Source organism: Glycine soja, chromosome 11 (genome assembly GCF_004193775.1).
Source record: "Glycine soja cultivar W05 chromosome 11, ASM419377v2, whole genome shotgun sequence".
Classification (NCBI taxonomy): Eukaryota; Viridiplantae; Streptophyta; class Magnoliopsida; order Fabales; family Fabaceae; genus Glycine; species Glycine soja.
Window position 1 is genome coordinate 13,999,432 of NC_041012.1, and position 20,409 is coordinate 14,019,840.

Below are 20,409 nucleotides of genomic sequence, written 5' to 3' on the forward strand. Positions count from 1 at the left end.
TAGCTAGTGGAGCAGGGTTCAATGTTCACCAGGAATTCTTTAACTCCTGTCATGTGTCTGGAACAACCGCTATCTAGGTACCAATCTTCCTTAGCTGATGCTCTAAGTGAAGTATGAACAACAAGACTGACAATCTTGTGTTTTGGAACCCACATCATCTTCCTTCTGCTGCTGCTACTTTGAGTTCCATGATGTGGATGGCCATGTAGATGATAGCAAAAGGGCTTTATGTGACCATACTTGCCACAGTAGTGACACCTCCACTTCTTTCTTTTACTCTTTTTCTGCTGCGTTCCATGATGTCGAGACCGATGTTGTGACATCGTGGCTCCAGTGCTGTTTTTGGCAGGAACAAATTCTGTCATGGTTATTCTGCCAGCAGATTTATGATTAAACCCAAGTCCTCTCTGGTTTCCAACATTCTTCCCAAGCTGTAGCACCTCATCAAGCATATCTGAGCCTTTATTCAGCATCTTTATTGATTTTGTCATGTTTTCCAGTTTAGAGTTCAGAAAACCAACTTCTCCTTTAAGCTCAGAGATCTCCTCTTCATGTGCCTCCTTCTCAGCCTCCAGATTTGCAATGACCTTCTTCAGTTGTGCTTCTTGCTGAAGAATCTTCTCACTTTTGATGCATAGTTTTCTATAGGATATAGCAAGCTCATCAAAAGTGATTTCAATATCACTTGAATCTTCATCAGATTCAAATCTCCCAGTGAGTGCATTCATATCTCTGTCAGAATCACTTTCTTGTTCACTCTCTGTATCATCAGACCGACATACAGAAAGTCCTTTCCTCTGCTTCTTGAGATGGGTGGGACATTCAGCTTTGATGTGCCCATAGCCTTCACACCCATGGCATTGAATTTCTTTGCTGTGACTGGGCTTTTCATCTGACTTTTTGTGGTGTTCACTACCTTTCCTGATGTCGAAAGGGATGTTCCGGACATGTGGTTTCTGCCTCCTGTCCATTCTGTTCAGCACTTTGTTGAACTGTTTTCCAAGAAGCACAACTGCGTTAGTCAGACCTTCATCAGTATCCATGTCATACTCATCTTCTTCTCCTTCATCATTGGATACAAACGCCAGGTTCTTGCTCTTCTTTTCAGTCCTATCTGAGAGTCCTAGCTCAAAGGTTTGAAGGGAACCAATGAGTTCATCTACTCTCATGTTGCAAATGTCTTGGGCCTCCTCTATTGCAGTGACTTTCATGTCAAATCTCTTAGGCAAAGATCTGAGGATCTTTCTCACCAGCTTTTCATCTGTCATCCTTTCTCCCAAGGCAGTGCAAGCATTGGCAATTTCAAGAATGTTCATGTGGAAGTCATGAATACACTCTTCCTCCTTCATCTTCAGATTTTCGAATTTTGTAGCCAATAGTTGCAATCTGGACATCTTCACTTTGGAGGTTCCTTCATGAGTGGTTTTCAGGATCTCCCATGCATCCTTGGCCACTGTGCATGTGTTGATCAGTCTGAAGATATTCTTGTCAACTCCATTGAATAGGGCATTCAAGGCTTTGGAGTTTCCAAGTGCCAATTCGTCTTCTTCTTTTGTCCAGTCTTCTTCTGGCTTCAATTCATTAGTGGGCTTTCCTTCTGTGTCCAGCATCTTGGGATGTTCCCAGCCTTTGATGACAGCTTTCCAGGTTCTGCTATCCAGTGATTTGAGGAAGGCCACCATCCTTGCTTTCCAGTATTCATAGTTGGATCCATCCAGAATTGGTGGTCTGTTCACTGGTCCTCCTTCTTTCTCCATGTTCATCAGAATTTATCTCCCTAGATCTCACTCAGTGATTTAGAGTGCCTGCTCTGATACCAATTGAAATTCTGATACCGATGACAGATGTCGTACCGGATGTCACGACATCACGCTTCAGAACATGCAGATTATATTTGACAGTATGAACAGATTAAACAAGTAAATAACACAAGAGAATTGTTAACCCAGTTCGGTGCAACGTCACCTACATCTGGGGGCTACCAAGCCAGGGAGGAAATCCACTAAAATAGTGTTAGTTCGAAGATCTAACAGCCACTGTTTACAACCTTCTCACCTAACCACTACCCATGCAACCTCTACCTAAGAGCCACTCTTAGATATGAGAACCCCTCTCACTCCCTCTCAATCACTCTCCCGTGTTTACAAATAAATCAAAGACACACCAGAGATTGCTCTCTGAACAATAGAGATCAACTCTACACACTCAGGTCCAACACTTGATGTTAGGGTAACATCAAGGTGGCTCACAAAACACTCAAGTCCCAAAACTCACAAAATAACTCTTCAATCTCGGACTTGGTACAAAACTCGTGCAGCCTTCATGTTTATATAGCAGTGTGCGTATCTGGGCTGCAACAACTTGCGCTGGATAAGATCTATCATTCTCCTGAAAATCTGCACTTAAATATCTAAAAGATAAAGTTTGATCTTTTAGTTTTTATCTTTAATCTTTAATCCCTGAACGAACTATTCAAGTTTGTAATTCGAACTTTAATTATCTTTTAATTCGTTCCTAAAGATAGATCGCCAAATCTGTTGCTAACTGCACATTAATTTGTTAAAGATATAACAGATTTATGTGTCCAGTATTTTCGGGCAGGATGTCCTGGACATCGTATCCGACATCGTGGATCCTGCAGCTTCAATTCTTCATTTGACATTTTATCTTGCCTTGTGCATTGTGCAGCCCAATCTGATTCCTTGACATAACGTTGGACATCATGTGCAGCAACTCCAGCTTTCCTTCATTGTCTAAGTGCTTATGTTTTAACAAAATCTTAGCCAATCTTTTAAAGCTCAGTAGAGCTAAACACTAACAAGAATGATGCATGCACCTGACTCAACACTCAGATGCAATGTGGTACGTACTGTTAGTGCTTAGCTTTACTGAGTTTTAAAAGATTGGCTAAAATTTTGTTAAAACATAAGCACTTAGACAATGAAGGAAAGCTGGAGTTGCTGCACATGATGTCCAACGTTATGTCAAGGAATCAGATTGGGCTGCACAATGCACAAGGCAAGATAAAATGTCAAATGAAGAATTGAAGTTGCAGGATCCACGATGTCGGATACAATGTCCTGACATCCTGCCCGAGAATACTGGAGTTGCTGTACAATGCAAGATAAAAGTCAAGTGCAGAAGTGAAGCTGCAGGATCCACGATGTCGGACACGATGTCCTGACATCCGGCCCGATAATACTGGACATATAAATCTGTTATATCTTTAACAGATTATTGTGCAGTTAGCAGAAGATTAGAAGATCTATCTTTAGGAACGAATTAAAAGATCATTACAGTTCGAATTTCAAAGTAGAAGAGGTCGTTCAGGGATTAAAGATTAAAGATTAAAGATTCAAACTAAAAGATCAAAAGTTATCTTTTAGTTCTTTAACTGCAGATTTTCAGGAAGAAGATAGATCTCCTCCAGCATCAAGAACTTGCAGCCCAGAATCGTACACGGCTATATAATCATGGAGGCTGCACGAGTTCTGTACCAAGTCCGGGATTGAAGAGTTAGTTTGTGAGTTTTAGGACTTGAGTGTTTTTGTGAGCCACCTTGATGGTATACTAACATCAAGTGTTGGACCTGAGTGTGTAGAGTTGATCTCTATTGTGTAGGGTTGATCCCATTTGTTCAGAGTTGATCTCTGGTGTGTCTTTGAATAAATTGTAAACACGGGAGTGTGAGTGAGAGGGAGTGAGCAGAGGTTCTCATATCTAAGATTGGGTCTTAGGTAGAGATCGCACGGGTAGTGGTTAGGTGAGAAGGTTGTAAACAGGGGTTGTTAGACCTTGAACTAACACTATTGAGAGTGGATTTCCTCCCTGGCTTGGTAGCCCCCAGATGTAGGTGAGGTTGCACCGAACTGGGTAAACAATTCTCTTGTGTTATTACTTGTTTAATCTGTTCATACGGACACACATAAACTGCATGTTCTGAAGCGTGATGTCGTGACATCCTGTACGACATCTGTCCCCTGGTATCAGAATTTCAATTGGTATCAGAGCTAACACTCGAAATCACAGAGTGAGATCTGGGGAGATAAATTCTGATGAACATGGAGAAAGAAGGAGGACCAGTGAACAGACCACCAATTCTTGATGGAAGCAACTATGAATACTGGAAAGCAAGAATGGTGGCCTTCCTCAAATCACTGGATAGCAGAACCTGGAAAGCTGTCATCAAAGGCTGGGAACATCCCAAGATGCTGGACACAGAAGGAAAGCCCACTGATGAATTGAAGCCAGAAGAAGACTGGACTAAAGAAGAGGACGAATTGGCACTTGGAAACTCCAAAGCTTTGAATGCACTATTCAATGGAGTTGACAAGAACATCTTCAGACTAATCAACACTTGCACAGTGGCCAAAGATGCATGGGAGATCCTGAAAATCACTCATGAAGGAACCTCCAAAGTGAAGATGTCCAGATTGCAACTCTTGGCTACAAGATTCGAAAATCTGAAGATGAAGGAGGAAGAGTGTATTCATGACTTCCACATGAACATTCTTGAAATTGCCAATGCTTGCACTGCCTTGGGAGAGAGGATAACAGATGAAAAGCTGGTGAGAAAGATCCTCAGATCCTTGCCTAAGAGATTTGACATGAAAGTCACTGCAATAGAGGAGGCCCAAGACATTTGCAACATGAGAGTAGATGAACTCATTGGTTCTCTTCAAACCTTTGAGCTAGGACTCTCGGATAGGGCTGAAAAGAAGAGCAAGAATCTGGCTTTCATGTCCAATGATGAAGGAGAAGAAGATGAGTATGACCTGGCTACTGATGAAGGTCTGACAAATGCAGTTGTGCTCCTTGGAAAGCAGTTCAACAAAGTGCTGGACAGAATGGACAAGAGGCAGAAACCACATGTCCAGAACATCCCTTTCGACATCAGGAAAGGCAGTAAATACCAGAAAAGATCAGATGTAAAGCCCAGTCACAGCAAAGGAATTCAATGCCATGGGTGTGAAGGCTATGGACACATCATAGCTGAATGTCCCACTCATCTCAAGAAGCACAGGAAGGGACTCTCTGTATGTCAATCTGATACAGAGAGTGAACAAGAAAGTGATTCTGACAGAGATGTGAATGCACTCACTGGGATATTTGAAACTGCTGAAGATTCAAGTGATACAGACAGTGAAATCACTTTTGATGAGCTTGCTGCATCCTATAGAAAACTATGCATCAAAAGTGAGAAGATCCTTCAACAAGAAGCACAACTGAAGAAGGTCATTGCAGACCTGGAGGCTGAGAAGGAGGCACATAAAGAGGAGATCTCTGAGCTTAAAGGAGAAGTCGGTTTTCTGAACTCTAAATTGGAAAACATGACCAAATCAATAAAGATGCTGAATAAAGGCTCAGATACGCTTGATGAGGTGCTGCTACTTGGAAAGAATGCTGGAAACCAGAGAGGACTTGGATTTAATCCTAAGTCTGCTGGCAGAACAACCATGACAGAATTTGTTCCTGCCAAAAACAGGACTGGAGCCACGATGTCACAACATCGGTCTCGACATCATGGAATGCAGCAGAAAAAGAGCAAAAGAAAGAAGTGGAGGTGTCACTACTGTGGCAAGTATGGTCACATAAAGCCCTTTTGCTATCATCTACATGGCCATCCACATCATGGAACTCAAAGCAGCAACAGCAGAAAGAAGATGATGTGGGTTCCAAAACACAAGACTGTTAGTCTTGTTGTTCATACTTCACTTAGAGCATCAGCTAAGGAAGATTGGTACCTAGATAGCGGCTGTTCCAGACACATGACAGGAGTTAAAGAATTCCTGGTGAACATTGAGCCCTGCTCCACTAGCTATGTGACATTTGGAGATGGCTCTAAAGGAAAGATCATTGGAATGGGAAGGCTAGTTCATAATGGACTTCCTAGTCTGGACAAAGTACTGCTGGTGAAGGGACTGACTGCAAACTTGATCAGCATCAGTCAGCTGTGTGATGAAGGATTCAATGTGAACTTCACAAAGTCAGAATGCTTGGTGACAAATGAGAAGAATGAAGTTCTGATGAAGGGCAGCAGATCAAAGGACAATTGTTACCTATGGACACCTCAAGAAACCAGCTACTCCTCCACATGTCTATCCTCCAAAGAAGATGAAGTTAGAAGATGGCATCAAAGATTTGGACATCTGCACTTAAGAGGCATGAAGAAAATCATGGACAAAGGTGCGGTTAGAGGCATTCCCAATCTGAAAATAGAAGAAGGCAGAATCTGTGGTGAATGTCAGATTGGAAAGCAAGTCAAGATGTCCCACCAGAAGCTTCAACATCAGACCACTTCCAGGGTACTGGAACTACTTCACATGGATTTGATGGGGCCTATGCAAGTTGAAAGCCTTGGAGGAAAGAGGTATGCCTATGTTGTTGTGGATGATTTCTCCAGATTTACCTGGGTCAACTTTATCAGAGAGAAATCAGAAACCCTTGAAGTATTCAAAGAGTTGAGTCTAAGACTTCAAAGAGAAAAGGACTGTGTGATCAAGAGAATCAGGAGCGACCATGGCAGAGAATTTGAAAACAGCAGGTTCACTGAATTCTGCACATCTGAAGGCATCACTCATGAGTTCTCTGCAGCCATTACACCACAACAGAATGGCATAGTTGAAAGGAAAAACAGGACCTTGCAAGAGGCTGCTCGGGTCATGCTTCATGCCAAAGAACTTCCCTATAATCTCTGGGCTGAAGCCATGAACACAGCATGCTACATCCACAACAGAGTCACACTGAGAAGAGGGACTTCAACCACCCTGTATGAAATCTGGAAAGGGAGGAAGCCATCTGTCAAGCACTTTCACATCTTTGGAAGTCCATGTTACATCTTGGCAGATAGAGAGCAAAGGAGAAAGATGGATCCCAAGAGTGATGCAGGAATATTCCTGGGATACTCTACAAACAGCAGAGCATATAGAGTATTCAATTCCAGAACCAGAACAGTGATGGAATCCATCAATGTGGTTGTTGATGATCTGTCTCCAGCAAGAAAGAAAGATGTCGAAGAAGATGTCAGAACATCGGGAGACAATGTAGCAGATGCAGCTAAAAGTGGAGAAAATGCAGAAAACTCTGATCCTGCTACAGATGATTCAAACATCAACCAACCTGACAAGAGACCCTCCATTAGAATCCAGAAGATGCACCCCAAGGAGCTGATTATAGGAGATCCAAACAGAGGGGTCACTACAAGATCAAGGGAGGTTGAGATCGTCTCAAACTCATGTTTTGTCTCCAAAATTGAGCCCAAGAACGTGAAAGAGGCACTGACAGATGAGTTCTGGATCAATGCCATGCAAGAAGAATTGGAGCAATTCAAAAGGAATGAAGTCTGGGAGCTAGTTCCTAGGCCCGAGGGAACTAATGTGATTGGCACCAAGTGGATCTTCAAGAACAAAACCAATGAAGAAGGTGTCATAACCAGAAACAAGGCCAGACTGGTTGCTCAAGGCTACACTCAGATTGAAGGTGTAGACTTTGATGAGACTTTTGCCCCAGTTGCTAGACTTGAGTCCATCAGATTATTACTTGGTGTGGCTTGCATCCTCAAATTCAAGCTGTACCAGATGGATGTGAAGAGCGCATTTCTGAATGGATACCTGAATGAAGAAGTCTATGTGGAGCAGCCAAAGGGATTTGCAGACCCGACTCATCCAGATCATGTATACAGGCTCAAGAAGGCTCTCTATGGACTGAAGCAAGCTCCAAGAGCTTGGTATGAAAGGCTAACAGAGTTCCTTACTCAGCAAGGGTATAGGAAGGGAGGAATTGACAAGACTCTCTTTGTCAAGCAAGATGCTGAAAACTTGATGATTGCACAGATATATGTTGATGACATTGTGTTTGGAGGGATGTCGAATGAGATGCTTCGACATTTTGTCCAACAGATGCAATCTGAATTTGAGATGAGTCTTGTTGGAGAGCTGACTTATTTTCTGGGACTTCAAGTGAAGCAGATGGAGGACTCCATATTCCTCTCACAAAGCAGGTATGCAAAGAACATTGTCAAGAAGTTTGGGATGGAGAATGCCAGCCATAAAAGAACACCTGCACCTACTCACTTGAAGCTGTCAAAGGATGAAGCTGGCACCAGTGTTGATCAAAGCCTGTACAGAAGCATGATAGGGAGCTTACTATACTTAACAGCTAGCAGACCCGACATCACCTATGCAGTAGGTGTTTGTGCAAGATATCAAGCCAATCCTAAGATAAGTCACTTGACTCAAGTAAAGAGAATTTTGAAATATGTAAATGGCACCAGTGACTATGGGATTATGTACTGTCATTGTTCAAATCCAATGCTGGTTGGGTATTGTGATGCTGATTGGGCTGGAAGTGCAGATGACAGAAAAAGCACTTCTGGTGGATGCTTCTATTTGGGAACCAATCTTATTTCATGGTTCAGCAAGAAGCAAAACTGTGTGTCCCTATCTACAGCAGAAGCCGAGTATATTGCAGCAGGAAGCAGCTGTTCACAGCTAGTTTGGATGAAGCAGATGCTGAAGGAGTACAATGTCGAACAAGATGTCATGACATTGTACTGTGACAACATGAGTGCTATTAATATTTCTAAAAATCCTGTTCAACACAGCAGAACCAAGCACATTGACATTAGACATCACTATATCAGAGATCTTGTTGATGATAAAGTGATCACACTGAAGCATGTTGATACTGAGGAACAAATAGCAGATATTTTCACAAAGGCTTTGGATGCAAATCAGTTTGAAAAACTGAGGGGCAAGCTGGGCATTTGTGTGCTAGAGGAATTATAGCAACTACAGCAATCTGAACGTGCCCAAACGAATCACTTAGCATTAATAGCACGTTCACTACTGAACCAAGGAAAATTCGACCGTTGCTTCACACGGCCCTCTACATTCCTCATTCAAATATATATCTGCTTGACATTCGTGTTTTCATCAGCATTTCCCAATAGTTTTCTGAGATTTACGAAATCATTCCAAACGCTCTGCTTTTCCATGGCTACCTCATCAAAAGAAACTGCAGCTTCTGGTTCACCATCTGTCCCATCATCTCCACACCAGGAACAACCTGAACTCAACATCCAACCCATCCAAATAATTCCTGGTCAAGCCTCTGTCCCTGAAAAACTGGTTCCCAGAAGACCACAGGGAGTGAAGATTGCTGAAAACCCTAGCCCTGCAACGAGTCCTAGGGAAGTAGACACGGAGATGGACAAGAAAATACGCAGCATTGTGAGTAGCATCTTGAAAGACGCCTCTGTTCCTGAAGCTGATGAAGATGTCCCAACATCGTCCAACCCAAATGTTTCTGTGCCTGATGTCAAGAAAGATGTTCCAACATCTTCCGCTCCAAATGCTGAAGCACTCCCTTCACCCAGTGAAGAGGGATCAACTGAGGAAGATGATCAAGCCGCAGAGGAGACTCCTGCACCAAGGGCACCAGAACCTGCTCCAGGTGACCTCATTGACCTGGAAGAAGTCGAATCTGATGAAGAACCCATTGCCAACAGGTTGGCACCTGGCATTGCGGAAAGACTTCAAAACAGAAAGGGAAAAACCCCCCTTAAGAGGTCTGGACGAATCAAGACTATGGCCCAGAAGAAGAGTACTCCAATCACTCCTGCCACATCCAGAAGAAGCAAGGTTGCTATCCCCTCCAAGAAGAGGAAAGAAATTTCCTCATCTGATTCTGATGAGGATGTCGAACTAGATGTCTCGACATCTAAGAGGGCCAAGAAATCTGGAAGAAAGGTGCCTGGTAATGTTCCTGATGCACCATTGGACAACATTTCATTCCACTCCATTGGCAATGCTGAAAGGTGGAAATTCGTGTATCAACGAAGACTGGCCTTGGAAAGAGAACTGGGAAGAGCTGCCTTGGATTGCAAGGAGATCATGGACCTCATCAAGGCTGCTGGACTGCTGAAGACTGTCAGCAAGTTGGGAGATTGCTATGAAGGCTTAGTCAGGGAATTCATTGTCAACATTCCCTCTGACATATCAAACAGAAAAAGTGATGATTATCAAAAGGTGTTTGTCAGAGGAAAGTGTGTTAAATTCTCCCCTGCTGTGATTAACAAGTATCTGGGCAGACCTACTGATGGAGTGATAGATATTGCTGTTTCTGAGCATCAAATTGCCAAGGAAATCACTGCAAAACGAGTCCAGCACTGGCCAAAGAAAGGGAAGCTTTCAGCAGGGAAGCTAAGTGTGAAGTATGCAATTCTGCACAGGATTGGAGCTGCAAACTGGGTTCCCACCAATCATACTTCCACTGTTGCCACAGGTTTGGGTAAATTTCTGTATGCTGTTGGAACCAAATCCAAATTTAATTTTGGAAACTATATCTTTGATCAAACTGTTAAGCATTCAGAATCATTTGCTGTCAAATTACCCATTGCCTTCCCTACTGTATTATGTGGCATTATGTTGAGTCAGCATCCCAATATGTTAAACTACACTGACTCTGTGATGAAGAGAGAATCTCCTCTATCCCTGCATTACAAACTGTTTGAAGGGACACATGTCCCAGACATTGTCTCGACATCTGTCTCGACATCAGGGAAAGCTGCTGCTTCAGGTGCTGTGTCCAAGGATGCTCTGATTGCTGAACTCAAGGACACATGCAAGGTGCTGGAAGCAACCATCAAAGCCACCACAGAGAAGAAGATGGAGCTAGAACTGCTGATCAAAAGGCTCTCAGAGAGTGGCATTGATGATGAAGAAGCAGCTGAGGAAGAAGGAGAAGCAGCTGAAGAAGAAGAAGAAGCTGCTGAGGAAGAGGAAGATGCAGCAGAAGAGACAGAATCCGATGATGATTCTGAAGCCACCCCATGATCATCAGACCTTTAATTTTGTTTTTCACTGTTACTAGATATAGGGGCATGTCCCTTTGAACAATTGATTGTTATTGGTCTGTAATATTTGCACTTTAATTTCATGCATCCTACTTTTGCCAAATTTATGTCTAAAAAGGGGGAGTAATAGTATTATGCTTGCTATTATGCATGATTTTGAGTAGTAGGATACTATGTATGATGTATGGCAGTAGGATACGATGTATGCATGATTCATAACCTTGAGGGGGAGTTGTATGTACACGATTTTGAGGGGGAGACTGCTGCTGATGATGACTGATGTAAGCTACTAGAAGATGCTGCAGTAGGAGCATGAAGACAGGGGGAGCAGATAGCGGATGTCACATGAGATGTCTTGACATCCTGGAGAAGACTAGTAGCTGATAGAAGATGATGCAGTAAGCATGGAGACAGGGGGAGCAGAAGCAGAAAGCTGATGTCACGCGAGATGTCTTGACATCCTGGAGAAGACTTGTAGATTAGCAACTTGAAGAATTTCCGCTGTGCTTGATTACTCTGAAAATGGAAGTTGCTGATCCCACATGCATAACTGCTCGTACCTGCTCAGGAAGTGTCTAAGTATGTTTTAGACAAAATTTGCCAAAGGGGGAGATTGTTAGTGTTTAGCTCTACTGAGCTTTAAAAGATTGGCTAAGATTTTGTTAAAACATAAGCACTTAGACAATGAAGGAAAGCTGGAGTTGCTGCACATGATGTCCAACATTATATCAAGGAATGAGATCGGGCTGCACAATGCACAAGGCAAGATAAAATGTCAAATGAAGAATTGAAGTTGCAGGATCCACGATGTCGGATACAATGTCCTGACATCCTGCCCGAGAATACTGGAGTTGCTGTACAATGCAAGATAAAAGTCAAGTGCAGAAGTGAAGCTGCAGGATCCACGATGTCGGACACGATGTCCTGACATCCGGCCCGATAATACTGGACATATAAATCTGTTATATCTTTAACAGATTATTGTGCAGTTAGCAGAAGATTAGAAGATCTATCTTTAGGAACGAATTAAAAGATCATTACAGTTCGAATTTCAAAGTAGAAGAGGTCGTTCAGGGATTAAAGATTAAAGATTAAAGATTCAAACTAAAAGATCAAAAGTTATCTTTTAGTTCTTTAACTGCAGATTTTCAGGAAGAAGATAGATCTCCTCCAGCATCAAGAACTTGCAGCCCAGAATCGTACACGGCTATATAATCATGGAGGCTGCACGAGTTCTGTACCAAGTCCGGGATTGAAGAGTTAGTTTGTGAGTTTTAGGACTTGAGTGTTTTTGTGAGCCACCTTGATGGTATACTAACATCAAGTGTTGGACCTGAGTGTGTAGAGTTGATCTCTATTGTGTAGGGTTGATCCCATTTGTTCAGAGTTGATCTCTGGTGTGTCTTTGAATAAATTGTAAACACGGGAGTGTGAGTGAGAGGGAGTGAGCAGAGGTTCTCATATCTAAGATTGGGTCTTAGGTAGAGATCGCACGGGTAGTGGTTAGGTGAGAAGGTTGTAAACAGGGGTTGTTAGACCTTGAACTAACACTATTGAGAGTGGATTTCCTCCCTGGCTTGGTAGCCCCCAGATGTAGGTGAGGTTGCACCGAACTGGGTAAACAATTCTCTTGTGTTATTACTTGTTTAATCTGTTCATACGGACACACATAAACTGCATGTTCTGAAGCGTGATGTCGTGACATCCTGTACGACATCTGTCCCCTGGTATCAGAATTTCAATTCTGTGCAGTCTTGATTTGGTCCATGGATGGATGATGAGTAATTGTTGGATGTGAATGACGAATATTTTTTGCGTATGCTTATCATGTTTGCCTATGTTCCTTGCTAATTGTGGTTATTTGGAATTGGTATTGGTTCTTTTATAATAAACTCACCCTTGCAATTTTGTATCATGTGGTTGATACCTGTGATGATCACGAACCTTGTTCGTGGGAGCAGAATGACAGTGGCAGGGTGTAGGGAGTAAGATTCTGGTGAGGAGCCGCCGAGCCGACGTGATGACGTTGGCCTTATTTTGGGAGAGAGTTGTGTTTTGTAATCAACTCCTCCGTAGTTGGTTTTTAAGTTTTATTTTGTTGAGTTAAAGATGTAAAACTGGAATTTTAATTATATATATGAACATATTTAATTTTCGTTATGTGTATGACATGTACCGAATTATTGTTTCTATGTAATTATGCATATTCACTTAAGTAATGGCATGTTGTTGGATGAATTTATGTTGTAACAAAATCACTTCTATTTTTATAAGCAAAAATTAAGGGAGTTCATTTTATAAAAAAATTGAAATTATCGAATATTAGAGTGTGGATACCGTAGTGACGAGGCGGGTCGTTACAATACCCATTGGACATAGTATCTTCTTCACCTGATAGTAACTTTTAGGCAACATGTTTTCCTCTGGAAGCACATCGTGCACTACTTGAAGCTGCAAACTAAAACTTTTGTAACTCCACCCATATCTGGCCTTGATATTAACCAGACTTAACACCACCGACAACAGCGTCAAGGAATTGTTGCACCCCAGATACAAAGGTTTCTTTGAATCAGTTTCCAATGTATCATACATAGGGGCATGTGCTTGCTGAAAAGACTCTTGTCCAAGGTCACAAATCATATCCTCCAAGCGATCTCCCATTTCTACATCAAACGGTTCAGATTGGGACCCACTCTGCATGTCTGTCAATTCACCATGCCATATCCATATTGTATAATTCTTCTTAATTCCATCACACAATAGATGCTCCCGTATGTCATCGACTTTTTGCCGTCTCCCGTTCAAACAATTTATGCATGAACAAAAAAACTTTCCGTTTTCATCCGGTCAACTTCTTTCTGAAGCAAATTGTAGGAATTGTTCCATGCCTTCCTTATACGCAGGGCTCAAGCGACTTTCATTCATCCAATTTCAATCCATCTAAATAATAAATCCATCATACTCCGAAACTCATTCAATGCATGAAATCTCACTTTTTCATTTAAGGTGTGACCCTATCCAATTCAGGAAGACATTTTTATTATGGTAGATTCATGCATCAAGGTTAATCTTATTTTGTTAAATTTGATGAAATTTCGGCAGCATTTCGCATTGGTCTCCAAGTACACGACATGAAATTGGTGACATTAATTCCCCGATAATCAAGTACGCACTCAGAGAACAACTAGAAATGCATTGTACCGTAATTTCATCAAATTAAACAAAATAATGTTAACCTTAACGCATGAATCTACCATAAAATATGAGTCTCCCCAAACTGTCCAAATGGACAATTCAAGATTCAATACAATGATTAATGCAAACTATTCGCAAAAGTTATCGTTAGTGGCGCATGTGACGAGGGTGGAGAGCTCCACCATTTGTTGCCCTAACTCCGCAACCATTGGTTTCTTGTTTGGTTAGGGTTCTTCCTGATTTATTGAGTTATGTCAGAGCAGCAACATCAAAACTAACTAACTAATTGAAACCAGCCATTGATTTCATTGAAGGTTTTTACAAAGCAGCCCGAAATGCAATTTCATAGAAGATTTTTCCTATAAATACATGGATGTCATGTTCACCTTGGATATTTATTACCTAGCTAGCTAGCTAGTGTTCTATTCAAATTGACAAATTTTACCATTATACCATAGAAGGTTTTTACAAAACTGCCGGGAATGCAATTTCATAATAGTTGTTGCTACCTTGCACCTCCTTTCATATTTCAAAGACCTATAATTACAAGGGGTGCAGTTAAAAATTCAGCTATATATTAGTTACACAAGCCAGTGGTACACCTTCTTAGCTCCAATTGATGTTCAAGTACTGCTCCCATCATGTTGGGGCTTGGGCATCATTCTATCATCCTTTTCTCAATAGATGTTATTCATACACAAAAGGTGAGAAGCAAACCAATTCTCCTCATGGGCAGTTTCTCTCACATACACATGTTGTTACTTAATCTCTATCCTTTCTATTTTGTGTTAGCTGCACTGATGTCTCCTTTGTTATGAAAGTTGAAGATCTTTTTCTCAAATTTCTAGAGACTACTCACAAGTTCTATTTGTAGTTTTGTAGTGTGCTCTAGGTCCAGCACAAGGTAGATAGGTCAAGTAAGCACAAAATCTGAAAATTAGCTACAATTCTCAATTAAGCTTAATCATTTGCCTTAGAAAAAAATGAGTTAAGGTGAGAAAATGAGGGTCAAAGAGATGTCAATTGAGCTAAGAAGAATAGAAAAATATTAAACTACATATGCTTAATCGATGATTTAACACTTTGAAGAGGAAAAACCACTAAAAGTTCCAGAAAAAGGGTACCACAAGTATCAGAATCCTCTATGGATGAATAGGAATATGTCGAAAACCCAATGGAGAAGACATCAAAGAATGAAAAAAGATGCAATATTGGAGATGCAACAAAAGAATGGTGTTTGACCTTCATTTTTTAATCAAATAACCGAAGGTCCACCCCTAGGATTTGAAAAGAAAAAATCAAGCAAGGAGGAAGAAGATCAGGAGATAATATTGACTGCTTTGAGTGAGGTTTTGAGGTTCCTTAGAAGCCATTTGTGGAGTAATTTTGATATTACCCGTAGTGTCACACCCTGAAATTTTGCTAACTGTAAATCAATGTTTAGTGTATTTCCTATGTTATTTGATTGATTTGGATGAGTTGAGGTGTTGTGCAAACTAGCCATGTGTGATTTTCTTGATGTGGATGTTGAGTTATGTGGAGTTTTATTGACTTAGGTTGAAATTATGAGATTTTAAGTTTTACCTAAATTTGTTCCAATAAAATCGTGATCTAGGTCCCGTTAATCGTTGGATCGCCTTCACATTTGGAACATAGGTTCATAACCCATTTCTTCACGCTTTGATCGAAGGGATTTGCAAAAATAAAACTTTTTGACATCTCCCATAGCGAGAGAGGCGTGCTAAGCATAATTCCAATCCGAGAGGAATTGCGCTTAGTGCAAAATATTGCACTCAACGTAAATCCCAACCCTAGAGGAATTGCGCTCAGTGCGAAATGTCGAACTTAGTGCAAATCTCAACCTAAGAGGGGTTGTGCTTAGCGCCAAAAGTGGATTCCCACTTAGCGAGATGAACTTGCTAAGCAAGATCTCCAAATTATAAATATATTCTTCAGCATGAAAAACATGATTGTTTACTCTTTTCCTCTCCAAACACCCACCCAAACCCTCGCACTTTCTCCTCCACCACCCACGACCACCGATGGCCACCATGAGATGTCGTTGCTTGCTGTCAGACCACCACATAGAGATGAACATTTTAATTAGAGTGGAATCCTCAAAATCCACCTCAAGGATTCAGTAAAGAAACAAGCTCTCAATCATTTCTTTCGTAGTTTCCCTGAGGTAATCTTGACTTCTATGCATTTCTCCTAATTAGTTTGAGCTTCTCTTAGTGTCTTTTATGTTTTAGGTATCGTAATAGGATTTTTTACACTTCCTTTGAAAAACCTTTGAAAATGAGATACTGTAAAAGTTATATTTATTTTTATAAAATTGACGTTGTTTTCATGACCTTTGTTGAACCCCGGTCACATTGCTGAACCCCAATCTCTTTGTAGTAGAACCCAAAACACCCCTTAGTCCTCTTTGTTTTGACAGGGGTAATTGACCCCGAATGTTATTATTAACCTTGTATTTTGAAATCTATACTAAATTCCCTTTGATTTGGTATATAGAACTCTGCATTTGGACCAATGAACATGAATGAGAGAGGCCTCTAAGGGATGTAGAGAGGAGCTGACGAAGGTCACGATAAGTGAGGGGAGTTTATTATAATTTTATGGCTTTGATACCATAATTGGGGTCAGGGAACCCAATTATGGGAATGTATGTATGTCCCTGTGTATGCTGGTTTTCAAGAAAAATAATGTTTTCGACTGATTTGATGCGATACATCTGTTATTGATAAATGGAATTATTGTTTTTATTAGACTTGTGTTGTCTGAAGACCTATGGAGTGTGAATCTCAAGTAGGAACTATATACGTATGCATGTGTGGAATTTGATTTATTGATGATATTGTTATTGGTGATACTAATTGATATGAGATGCGTTGGTGTTTATGATAATGTTGATAGAGAATGATGTTGTTATTGATGATAATATTGATATGAGATGATGTTGATGTTGATGTTGGTGATGACATTGAGATGAGATGTTGTTGATGTTGGGAATGTCATTGTGATGATGTATGTTGTGTATGTACATGAGGGGTGCATTGACCAAGTTGGATATCCCTGGTGGGAGAAATAGAGTGGTTAAAGAGTTTAAGCATCTCTTGAGTGAAGAGATGGCTTAGAATCATTAATTATCCACGGTTAGTGCATTGATAGTGCTCATGTGTCATACTTTATACTGCATGGAAACAATATAAACTTTGTTAGTAAGTACTTGTAGTTTTTCATGAGGGAAAATGCTTGTACTTGGGGGCATGTCGCTCGGTTTGGAACTCCCTTGTAACTCATTTTGATCCCCATGGGTAGGGGGGAGGGGGGAGGGGGGAGAGTTGTCTGTGCACAATAGGGTGACCTCGACACTTGCTGCCTAGTTTTCCTGAGTATGAGTGTCGTGTGGGCACGCTCAGGCTATTTCTTGACAAATGGTACCACATTGCATTTGAGAGTTGAGGTAAGGAGCATGCATCATACTAAGCATGATTGATTGGAATTATGGAAAAGTTGATAAATAGTTATTAAGTGTATGTTGTATTGATTAATAATTGTGTATGAGCATGGTACTTGTTATTGTTTCTCTTGCTAATTGTGGTTATTTGATAATCATTGGTTTCTTTTGTAATAAACTCACCTTGGCAATTTTTGTCCCATGTGGTTGGTACCTATGATAATCGTGAACCTTCATTTGTGGGAGCAGATGGATAACAATAGATTACATAGAGTAAGATTCTTTTGTTGGAGCTGCCAACCCGATGTGATGACATTGAGATAGATTTTTGGAGAGAGTCGTATTTTGTTAATCAACTCCTCTGTAGCTCGTTCTATAGTTCTTTTGAATTGAGGATGTAAATCACAGGTTTAATTATATGTATGAACTAATTTATTTTCAGTGATGTCAATGATGTGTACTGAGTTACTATATATATATATATATATATATATATATATATATTCATTTAAGTATTTGTGCATTGTTTGGTGAACGTATATCATGAAAAATTTGCTCTAATTTTTCATAAGCAAATTAATGGAGTTTTCATTTAAAATTTGGAATTTACGCAGTTTAGTGTAGTGATATCGTAGCGACGAGGCGGGTTGTTACACGTAGAGTATGCTGAAGATTAGCAAAATAGGCACATATTGGGAGATTATGCCAGGGAAGATTATTTTGATGATCCTTCTCTAAGCCCAAAGGCAGTTTGGGTTACTCAGGTTTCTTGTTTTACTCCTCATCGAAATGTTGCAATCTTTGATCCTTCTACTGATGATATAAGGTGTCACATGAAGCCACTCCACTTATCAGCTATTGTAGAAGACCAAATCAATAGTAAGATATTGATGGATGGAGGGGTTGCATTCAACATCTTACCAAGATGTATGTTACAGAGGTTTGGTAGAAATGTAAAAGATTTGATACCTCATAACATATTGGTTTCAAATTTCTATAGGAAGCCCTTAGATTTTGAAGGAGTCATTTGTTTGGACATTTCTATGGGTAGCAGGAGAAGACCTACTATGTTTTTAGTACTTTCCATGCAAGCCAACTTTAACATGTTATTGGGAAGAGAATGGATACATAAAGTAGGAGCAGTTCCATCGACAGTTCATAATTTTTTTTTCTTTTGGAATGAAGATGGAAAACTTGAAATGGTAGAAGTTGATCAATCATCATATGAAATCTATGTTGCCTTTGTAGATGAAAGTGACCAAGCAATGGCTAGAACTGCTCCTTTTGAAGTCAAAGATTCGTTCTATGTGAACAATAAGTCGGGTGATGAAAAATATAAGTTCTTTTGTTGGGATTCAACTAGGGGTTTCCTTTTTATCAACAAGGCCATCGAAAAGCAACTACTTCGACCATCGAAATCAAATAAAATAAGGAAAAGATAGATATTGATGCCATTGAAGAGAAAAAAAGGAAAAGATGGATACTGAAGCCATCAAAGAAGCTTTGAGATAGAAAGAAAGATGGATATTGATGCCATCGAAGAAATGAAGAAAATGTTGGACGATATAGAAAAATCAAAAGAAAATGTTTTCGAGCGAAAATGTGAGGAATTAAAATTAGATTGTAATTATGACAATTCACCTTTAGGCTTTGAGAAACCAATGTCCTCAGGAATTAAAAAGATGGAATCTCAAGATCCTTTGGAAGAAATTAACCTGGGGACTAAAGGAAACATAGTTTCTCTTTTACAAGAGTTCAATGATTGTTTTGCATGAGACTATGAAGATATGTCTGGACTTACTAGAGAATTGGTGGAACACAGATTGCTTATCTATGAGGGGAGAAAACCAGTGAAGCAAGCACTAAGAAGATTTTCTCCCAATATCATGGAGGTCATCAAAGTAGAAATAGAAAGGATACTGAAGGCCAATTTCATTCGTACTACAAGTTATGTTGACGGGATTTCTAATATAGTTATTGTAATTAAAAAGAATAGGAAAATGCATGTGTGTATAGATTTTAGGGACTTAAATGCAACAACACCTAAAGATTAATATCCTATGCAGTTGTTGATATGTTAGTTGATTCAACAGCAGGAAATGAGATTTTAAGTTTATTAGATGGTTATTCAGGATATACTCAAATATATATTGCTGAAAATGATATATCTAAAACTGCTTTTCGATGCCTGAGGGCATTAGGAACATATGAATGGATGGTAATGTCATTTGGTCTAAAAAAATGTTGGTGCAACATATCAAAGAGCAATGAATCTTATTTTTCATGATTTGATTGAGAAATTTATGCAAGTATATATAGATGGCGTGGTTGTGAAATCTGCATTGAAAGACAATCATCTAGAACATTTAAGATTATCATTCAAAAGAATAAAAAAGCATGGATTGAAAATGAATCTATTGAAATGTGCTTTTGGTGTCTCTGAGGTGAATTCTTATCCCTCAAAAGGAACTTGAAGTAGATAAAAATAAGGCGAAAGCCACTTTGGAGACTTCACCTCCAAAGAATAACAAACAACATTAGTCATTATTGGATAAAGTGAATTTTCTCAGAAGATTCATATCTAATTTGTTAGTGTCGCAACCTACCCTACGACGGGAGTGCGAAGTGAAAAGCAAATATGCATTTTCCAAAAAGGAGAACGCGTGGGAGTCGCCACCAACGTTTATTTGAGGAAAATGTTAGAAAAACAAAAAAGAGGTCTGTGAATTTTGAAAATAAGGGTTCGGGAGTTGTTTACGCATGGGGAAGGTATTAGCACCCCACGCGCCCGTCACAAGGGACGGTAGTGCGAAGTGAAAAACAAATGTGCATTTTCCAAAAAGGAGAACGCGTGGGAGTCGCCACCAACATTTATTTGAGGAAAATGTTAGAAAAA